At 43.7% G+C, this 10,254-nt stretch overlaps 2 long non-coding RNA genes across 2 annotated transcripts in view; both read right to left on the bottom strand.

Moving 5' to 3' along the window:
- LOC111733655 overlaps positions 1 to 249 on the bottom strand; it is a 23,786-nt gene extending 23,537 nt beyond the window's left edge. The window contains exon 1 of the long non-coding RNA XR_002778085.1: positions 186 to 249. This is a non-coding gene — a long non-coding RNA (uncharacterized LOC111733655). The remainder of the gene's footprint in view (positions 1 to 185) is intronic.
- Positions 250 to 5,200: 4,951 nt separating this feature from the next.
- LOC111733654 lies at positions 5,201 to 9,684 on the bottom strand. Its single transcript, XR_002778084.1, has 2 exons — positions 9,186 to 9,684; positions 5,201 to 6,263 (listed from the first exon to the last, which is right to left on the bottom strand). It is a non-coding gene; the product is annotated as an uncharacterized LOC111733654 (long non-coding RNA).
- Positions 9,685 to 10,254: the final 570 nt, after the last annotated feature.

Consider the following 10,254-nt stretch of genomic DNA (forward strand, 5'->3'; position numbering starts at 1 on the left):
ACAGCAGGAGGTGAGCGAAGCTTCACCTGTATCTGCAGCCGCTCCCCAGCGCCAGCATCACCGCCTCAGCTCCGCCTCAGATCCTCAGGCGTTAGATTCCCTGGTGCCATGAAGGCTGGGGACCACTGCACTAGTGCATTTATACCGGCTTTCTTAGAGGGAACATCCAGACGTACAAAACGCACTGAAGGAGCTCCAAGCATCCCTCCTGTGACGGATCCCGACATCCATTTCAGAGCTCGTGAAACCCTAACAACAAAAAAGAGAGAGAGAGAAAAAAGTAGGAAGAATTTTGCTGAGGGGGTAGACCAGAAGGCTGAAAAACATCCACTCAGCCCGAGTCCTGTCGTCACCTGGACTCGCTAAATTCGTTTTTCATTGTCTCGCCTTCAGGAACATCTATGCCACTATTTTTCCAAACGGTATAGAAATAAACGTTAAGGAGATTCGAACCGACCTTGGAGAGTTTTCCCTTTAGACAGCAGGAAAACATTAGTGCGCGTAGCATTTGAACTACTGAGTTCAAATCTTACCATTTTCCATTGAAAATGACATTTAATAAGACAGAGAGAAGTAACGTGCGCCCTAGCGGTTCAGAAACTCAGACCACGAAAGACAAGGAGGCTGCTGTGTTTGTAACGTGCCTAAAAACGAGAATATTCTCAAATGGACTCTGCACGCCCTGGCTCTGCCATCATTAGCATGTGGTTTCTAGGCTGAGCTTACGGAAAGCCTCAGGGGAGTCTCTTTTAAAACATTCTAGACTAATAAGCTTTCTCACTCACGAAACGTGACTTCTCACAGTTCAAGGTAAGGTTTGAATTGTGTAACATTGTTAAAAAAAAATAAAACCAGGCAGTTTATTTTTCATATCATGTTCTATACAGACACACACTTTTTCCTCACCTTTATTTAAAGTTTCAGATTGAAGATCTGGATATAGTGCCAGCTGTTTCACACTTTTCACATGTCGATAGTGACAGGCAATAAAACCATCACGGTGCTTACTTAATTTGCATAATGCCCAGGGCTCTGAACAGCATGTGTGTCTATATTATAATATATAATACACATATACACATATGCATGCTGTATATACACTATATGAATATATAGTATAATGTATGTGCGTGTGTATATATATATATATAGTAAATGTGTAAAAAGATCTTGCAAGGAACGTGCTTGCATACAATTTAAAGATAATGATATAATTCTGCGTAGAAGACAACTTTTAATGTTGCCAATTGCGACGTCGCTTGGAGTTACAATCTCTGAAAAAAATTCTCTCAACTCTTTCGCATATGGTGAATTGTGATTTTCCTGTTCTGGGCAGCATGTTCACCTCTTGGTATATGGAAATAACTAGGTAGATATTTACAAAGTGTTGGTTGAAGTTACCTTAATTATGGATTAAGGTAATTTAATCTATAATGAAATCATCAGCTCAGTTCCCGGGAATACTAAGATGAATGCATGTGTCCACGGTGATCGCTGAAATGTTTCCGAAGGAGATTTTTGACAGAATTGGTTCCAGTCCAAAAGCGACCAGGGACTTTGAGCGAGGATCTTGGTTTTTTTTGATCCCATTGTTTTACTCACGAGATGGAAATGATACAACCTAGTACGCAGCATTTTTATGAGACTAAAACAATGTGTGTGGAGAAGCCGAGATTTAGAGGGATCTTACTTCACCACGAGTATATTTTTATGTTCTTAGTCACCAAGGAGCTCTTTATTTAACAAGGACGGCAGAAATAATTACGGAAAAAATCGGGTAGATGTTTTAACACAAGCAGGTTCAATGTATAATGTGAATCCAGCTAAGGAGTGATCGCTCCTGCTTCTAAATATGGAGAACACCTTTATTGGGTTGTCTCTGAAGAGAGGAAAATGAAAATGGACGGGCCAATGATTTTTTTCCCCCTTTAGAAAGCTTCATTAGCTAGCGTTGGAGGTGAGGCCGGCGTGATCGATCACACATAGGTTTTCCCAAGTCAACTTAGAAGGACGAGAACACGCAAGTTTGATCTGGAATTCGACTACGAGCGATGCAGAAAATGTATATGAAATATATACATACATATAGATACACACACGCACATACCTTCCTAATGAATGGCTGTTTTTAATTCGTTGTACAGCGAAGTCTCTGATGATAAATGCCAGGTCTGCATCGTATAAAGAGCTTCATTAAATGTTTCTTCATTCCCAGTTCAGGAAATGGGAATTTAGATAAGGCCTCAAATCCCTCGTACAAATGTCTCATTGCGAAGCGCTTAGTTTTAAAGCACCTGCTGAGCTGCCTCTCTCCCGTTCCACTGGGCAGCTTGAAATCCTCGTCTTGTGGCTCCTTCCCGGCACACACCTACCTGGGTGTTAACGTTTTCAGCTGAGCCCATTACGAGTGCACAGTGGAGAGATTTACCGTGGCTTTTTCTTTTTTGTCTGGCTGCTGTCCTGTCATCTCTTAGACAGACACTGTGCTACTTCAAAGGACGGAGCAGAATCCAGTGCAACTGCTAAATAGTTGTTTAGAGCCAGAAGCTTCTTGCAAAAGAGAACGTTCCGTCGCGGAGTGCCGGGACTCGCTGAGGATGCGTCAAACGCGCACAGCCGCCCGTTTGCAAGAGCTCGCTCGCTTCAAAGATTTGCACGTGTGTTATCCCTGAGTTCATAATGATGGAGAGACCTTCTCCAGCTGACTAAGGGATGCAGCTAGGAAAGCACCACCTTGCAGCCATCACGTTGGTGGCAACGGCCAGGAGCTGGCAAGCCGAGTTTGACGAACAAGATGATGGAAACGTAGCCCCAAAATGTCACACTGATTTCTAAGCAACGTCGCAAATTTCGGATGGATTGCAAAGGGGAAATTAGCCAATTCGCGGGAGAAAATCAGGGAAATACGACGTAGCCAAGTGGTGAAATTTAACATCCCAGTAACAGGACACAAAGAGATCACGTGTGCCTCCTGCCGTGAGGCACTGGAGGGTGCACGCCGTCACTTAGGTGGCATCCTTGCCCAAAATGCACAGACTGAGTCCCATCACTAGGAATCACTGGGGCCAACTCACGTTGAAGGGTATTCGACAAAATAATGGCACCGACATGACAATATCGAGGTCACGACATACAACGAGAGATGGAGGGGCTGCTCCGGCTTGAAGGAAATTAGAGACACACGACGATGCGATCCAGGTCACGATGGTGGCTGGACCCTGGAAAAGGAAAATGAACAAAGAAGGAAATTAGAGAGACAAAGGGCAAAGGTCGAGGATAGCTGTGAATCGGATAACGGTACCGTACCATCGCATCAACTTGCCGAATGTCGATCATGGACCTAGGTGTGTGCAGACTTTACCCTTTACAAATGCCACCGGAATATCTAGGGCTACGTGAACATGGCAGCTGCGACTGAGTTTCAAATAGCTCAGACAATTATGAATGCACTTTGTGTATAGGGGTGTGTGTAAGTGTGTTATATGGGTGTGCACACATGAAAACACAGGAATGAGTAGGTGATGATAGACAGACAGAAAATATATGATAGATGATAGATACTAGATAGATATTAGATGATAGATATAGATAGATAGATATTAGATATTAGATAGATGATAGATAAATAGAAAAATACGTTAGATAGAAAATGTATGACATGATAGATGATAGATGATAGGTAGATAGATGATAGATAGACAGACAGATAGATAGAAAATCTATGATAGATACAGCGATAGAATACAGCAAATCGAACATGGCACACTTTTAACATATCCTAAATCTGGGTAAATGTTTCCGGTCCATTCGGAACTATACTTAGACATCTTCTGTGTGCTTGAAAATATTTCAAAATAAAAAGTGACAAGAATCACAGAGCAAGTGGAATAAAATGGAGATAAGTGAAAAATAAATCAAAAGAACTGTACATCTCTGTGTAACCACTGAGCTGGCTCTGAGTTCATTCTGACTAAAGTGTCTGACGCATCGGCTGGAGAGGCAGATCTTCCTTTCTGAGAGATCCGTGCTGTCCCATGAGACTATGCGACACAGAAGTCAGCTTCTCGAGAAGCAGAAATAAAGTACAAGAAGTGATGGCCAACACCGAACAAGAACACAGAATGCCATAGAACAGGACGCGCAGTGGAACGTACCTCAGCCAGAACCGCGCCGGCGAGCATCCGGCTGTCTCAGGCCGTGTGGGATTCCGCCGTGGGCGTCTGCGTAGTGTCTGGGGGCCTGAGCTTCTTCGCAGCAAATGCAAAACTTCTGCAGAGCTCGAGGGCCAATGGAAAAGCCGGGAACCGTCATGCTTTTCCAGACTCTAACTTAAATAATGCATGTTTTTCAATGCGCTCAATTTTATATGGCAAACGGTAATATAATGTGTATGCTTTATTCCATGGTTATGGCAAATGTTCACAGAAGTAGCATTATCAAGCGAAATATGAAAAAAAAAATAATTCGAGGTTAGCTTCCAGACACAGCATCCAAATTTAATTACGGGTGTACGATTTGCTCAAAGCGTTCGGAGTTTAATATCATTACTGATGATCAGAGGTGGTGTCAAGACGACGGATGTATTGGAGGGATTGAGGCCCCCAATTCCTTGTTGCCAACGATCTTTCTTGATGTGGGGGAAATGCGCCTTTCCCTCCCCTCGTTCGAGGGGAAGGCACAGGGCCAGGTGAAAAAAGTATCGGCAGAAAATAGATTTAGACGAAATGAATGATCATGAGGTTTCTTATTTGTATTTCCGAATGGGTTTTAAAATATTAGAAGTAGTTCTCGCTCGATGCATAGAAGGCATGTCACGAGACTTGGTGATTGGTGACCGTGACACATGACACTCGGTCTAGAATGTTCTCTTCTCTTTCTGTCCTGGAAAGAAGCACGGGGTGTTGTGTACACTGACCCCCGGGTCTCAGATCCTGAATGCGTGGAGACAGCATGGCCGAGGCGGCTCCAGGTAAAGCGTGGCGGCCTCCTCCTCCTCAGGCCTCTGAGGTCCCCCTGCTCGGGCGCCCTCACGGTGGAAAACTGGGTGACGTGCGTGTTGCTCCCATGCAAAGTTCATCTTCGTCATCACCCGCCCCGTCCATCCTCAGACACCGACCGCTGCCCGTGCATCAATGTTATGTAAAATACGGTACCTACTGCTTTCGAGACCAGCCATCTCTCCACCTGGGCCCAAACTCCCGTTCCGTGACGCCAGGTGCGGCCAGATTTTCAAAAGTAACAGGTCACGGAATCATTTTTTTTTTTTTAATTGTGAGCCTAATTGTGTGCCCACGACGGCCTTAGCACACTCTCGCTGTGTGCTGGCCAAGTCAATTCATTACCTCACACCTTTACGATGAACACGAGAGGGATTGTGAGCACAGATGCCCAATTCTCAATGGAGCTACAACGACCAACAGCAACACCACAAACCCGGTTTGTCCTACGTTCATTAAAAACTTGAGATTCCATCCATGACGCTTTTATTTTTCCCATTTCGGCTCTTTCTATGTTAAGAATGAACTTTTTTCCCCTCTAAAATACGAATAATGGTAAGATGAAACCATAGAGCCCTGCTTGTTTAATTCTTCACTTGAGTGTTCACACTTTGGAAAAACGGAAGAGTTGAGAACGTTTTATTCTTAAGATAACATCCACAAAGAGACACCCATCATCGCATAACCGAAAACGTGCTGGATCCAGCTGAGAAATTCCAAGACGGGATATTGTCCTCCTACGCCTGCAAGTTTTGTTTGTGGTCCGTTTCCTGGCGCGCGTCAGCTAGGAGCATCCTGATGAGACAGTGGACAACGGGGACCACTAAGCGCCTGTTCACACTTCCCCAGACGCCAAGGCACACGCTCCCTGTGGCACCTGCTTACAATACAGCCTCTCGCTTTTCTCTTACACAAGTCACTGGAGAAACAAGATTTGAGTTCCCATCTTTGGTGCAGGGGCCATAAATCTCAGCTTGTGTGGACACTTCCGGAGAGGCTGGCGTCTCCGTGGTCTGTTTGCTCCATCAGACACCTGCATGCAATCGCTCAGCTCACCAAGGTATTCTGGGAGTGTTGCAAGTCACACCACACGCATTTCCTGCAGGAGAGCTCAGGGAACAGACGGCTTAGGGCCTAGGCCCTTCGACCTCAAGGTCAACATCCTGCAGCCCCGTCGGCGGGGGTTCAAGGATGCGTGTAATTTTTCTTTCCATGTTAGCAAAACATCTCTGTTTTTCATCACTCATGACCTGGGTTAAGAAATGCCTTTTTGGAAAAAAAAAAAAGACATGAATAGTCAAATGCTATTAAGATAAATGATATCAGTTTACCTACCTTGAGATTATAAGAACATCTAGGAAACACTTGAGTTTTTTAAAAATGAAACTTTTCTTGAGCAACAATTGAAAACAGAGAGGAGAGGAAAAAAAAAGGCTTCATCCTTGATTTGGGAGGTTTTTTTTTTCCCAAATAAGAAAATATTAATAAAAGAGGATGTAAATTAAAAACAAAAACAAAACAAAGCTTCAATTTGTCCTATCGACAGTTCCAAAGTCTTTCAAGAGACTTGTTTAGAACTTCTATAATACTTCACTGACATTTCATTTCCAATAAATCCCTTCTTTTAACTGCAGATAAAGTTACAGAAACCAAAATATTTCCAGTAAGGCCGGCTTCTGGAGTCGACCGCCATAGCAGCAAATATAAAGTAAAAAATGTCTGTCGGATGCTTATTTTCTGGAGAATCACGTCCAAACTCATCTCGTCTGAATTTACACTCTTATTTCCAACCCTACGCATGGACGCTGTATTCACTTTTTTGAAGTCTCCGATGCGTTTTTCGTCTTGGTACATGTTTACTTTCTGCAGCCTTTGGGCTGAAGCGTATCTTCCATGAGAGAATGAGCACAGAAGCACCTAGAAGCATCAGAGTCACCTTCATGGCTGGGAGTAGCAAAGCACAACCATCTTTCAGCTCACGGCAGAAATACTGGTATTGAAAGCAAAGCGTTTCTTCTAAGAAACTGGTTCTAGAAAGTATTTTTTTTTTTTTTAATTCTGAAGTTTGCATTTAAACATTAAGAGGCAAATCCCGGAGGAGGCAAACTCTGAGGTTATGTCTTTAACGCTGGCAGGAGAGAAATGCAGAATGAGGTACATGCGACCCCAGGCCAAGGGAGCTGAGCGCTTTAGCGAGACGAAACAGGATGATGCACGCTACCTGCTGCGCAGGTGAACGCATTTTCCCAGGAAGCAGATGGAGATGAATTTGGGTATCATTTCCTCAGCTGAGACTCTTGCAAGGGGCAGTCTCTTCCTCCAAAAGGAAAAACAAACGTGCAGGAAATGGCCGTAGACGAGTGGACATGGCAGTAAAGAGGGCTGGGGGGTGGTCCTTCGCCTCTCTGGGGGCCCCACCGAGGTCTGGAGCTTTGTCACCAAGCCAAGACATTACTGTCCTGAAAACCTACAGGCGCAAGTTTCAGTTTAAAAGAATTAAAATGTGCGCTAATACAGAGTCCCAGCATCCAAAAGATACGTTCTTTTTACGTATCTCATGAGAGTCATTGTGTGACAGTCGATCCCAACCGACCTCACACGTCATCTGCTAAGACGTTTAGAAAATGACGCTTAGAGAACACGTGTGTGACCACGTGTACCAGCATCATCGTAGGCATGTCCCTGGTTCCCTCGCCAGACAGGAAACATGACTTCTGTGTCTTCATTTATCCACATCATTAACCACCGCCTGGCACACGCTGGGTGTGCAATTCACGTCACTAAATTAGCTGGGAATCACTGCAGTAAACTCTATGTGCTTTCCTGTCTTGGTGACACTTTTGGGAATGGCCTGTAATAGGTTTGTAGGTCCCATCGCATGTACTTAAAAATATGAAGTTTTCCAAGTGAACTCGGCTTGTCATCCTGGGCTTTCATTTTTATCATTTTTACGCATTCTTGGTTGAAGTCACTTAAATCCGATATTGGGTGTTGCACAGTCTTTTGGGACTTTGAACGCCTGTGACACCTTCTAGCAGAGAGCGTGGTTGAGGCCATGGAGACACGCCATGAACTCGGGTACTTGGAAGTCCCTGCCTGCCCCGAGGCTGCAGTGCGGGCTGGAACCCTGGCCACTGATAACCAATGGCCAACCGGCTGTTTCCTTAGGCGTGGCCTTCAAGTTCACCGCAAAGCCAATTTGGAACAAACCTGATCCATTCTGCATTCCGAGTAAATTATTTGGGGGCAATTAGCCATTGAAAGGAGTGATGGGTGTTTTTCAAACTCACTTTCATTTCCTGGAAGAAATACCCAGTTCGTTGTCTGAGCATTTGGCCATTGCTTCAGAATGTTTCATAGTTCTGTACAGTTCTTTTCCTTAATCCCATGTCTTTTGAGTTTTAACATTTTTAGAATTTTATCTTTCACTCTTGACGACATGTGGCAATGATGACAGACATAAAACCGAGACAGAGATTTTCTGATTAACCTGGACTTTGCTTGCGACAGTTGAAATAAATTTCACATATTATTCACCTGCAGTGTTAGCATTTGCTGTAAAATTAAAAGTAAATGGCAACACTGTTTTATGTAGGGCAAAAACAAAATTTAAAGCTGTTCATTGCTATGTTTACATATATACAATGGAATATGACTCAGCCATTAGAAGAGATGAAATACTGCCCTTTGCGACATGAACGGACCTTGAGATGATCATGCTAAGTGAAATAAGCCAGACAGAAAAAGTTGAAAACCACGTGACACCAGTTATATGTGGGATATAGCGACAAACAAACAGGACAGAGACTCATGGACATGGACAACAGACTAGTGGTTACCAGAGGGTGGTGGGGAGGGGTGGAGGGAGGTAGACGGGGTATAGGGGGTCAAATATGTGGTGACAGAAAGAAATCTAACTATGGGAGGTGAACACTCGGTGTCAATATATACGCCTGACTGTGGAATTGTACACCTGAAACTTTCTGGATTTCATGAACCAATGTCACCATAATAAAAATAAATTAAAAATATGAATAAATAAAGAAAACCGCTCATTGCAAATACAAATAACACCTATGCTATTTCATGCTATTTTTAAGAGTGTATATAACTATCAGCTGATTCTAGTCCAATCAGATTCTTGCCCAGTTCAATCACAGAAAAACTTTTAAACATTATTCCACTCACCGGTAGGTATTTCACCAGAAGTAGATACATCAGTGAGTCGACCTTTCGACTAGTGGGTTCTGTGTAAACGTCCTTCTCCGGGGTTCCCAGGGCCGTTAAAACAATGTGGCCTACACAGTGCTTGCTCGCATGCCGACGCCAAGGGCATGTTAGTTGAAGGAGGCACTGATGTCTCGGGGGACACCTGCTCTTTGAAAACCCTTTGGTTACTGTGATAAATCAGCCAGCCCACTTTCTAGTCATTTTCCTTCTTCGAAGCTGGTGAAGCTCCCCGTGGGTACCTGACATCCATCGCCCCTCCAAATACTCACAGGGCACACGTCCTGGGTGAGTAACGGAGCGCCCCCTCGCTGGTGGGAAGGCGGGGAGTCAGCCCACTGAGAATCCAATCTTCAGGAGCGAACGAGTCCAGTTGGGTCCATCTGCTAACCGCTCGGCAGCCTTCTTCTCTTTCTGTGAATTAAGACGTACACACTCACGCCCACGGGAACAAGCAGAAGGTTCTGCAGAGGAAGAAATAAACAAAACAAAGCTGTGAGTGTATAATTGCACGTCCGGTGAAAATATCGTTAAAAATGAAGGGAAAATAATGACTTCTAAAGACACCCCCAAGCTGAGGCATCCGTCTGCAGCAGACCTGCACTTTGAGAAATATTGGATAAAAGCTCTTTGGCACCGTGGAAATGATACCAGAAAAACAATACCAAACCAAACCCGAATCCTACAGGGAGAGGATGGCGATACAAAAAGACTTCTGTTTTCCTGCTTTCTAATTTCTTCTAAAGACGATTAATGGTTTAAACCAAAACGATAATAAATTATGGATTTAAAAAGTAAAAAGTATGACAAAAATAGCAGAGGACAAGTGGATAGTACACTGCTGGCTTTTCTGCATCCCATGTGAAGTGGTCTGCTATGATTCGAAAATGTTAAAGATGCATTATAAACACTAGGAAACTTTTTTTTTAAACTAAAAAGAGGCATAGCTAATAATTTGATGGTTGAGACAAATGGGATTCTACAAAATGAAATTTTATACATACACGCAAAACTTTTACTTTTATTTCTC

This window comes from Pteropus vampyrus, unplaced genomic scaffold (genome assembly GCF_000151845.1).
Source record: "Pteropus vampyrus isolate Shadow unplaced genomic scaffold, Pvam_2.0 Scaffold605, whole genome shotgun sequence".
Taxonomy (NCBI): domain Eukaryota; kingdom Metazoa; phylum Chordata; class Mammalia; order Chiroptera; family Pteropodidae; genus Pteropus; species Pteropus vampyrus.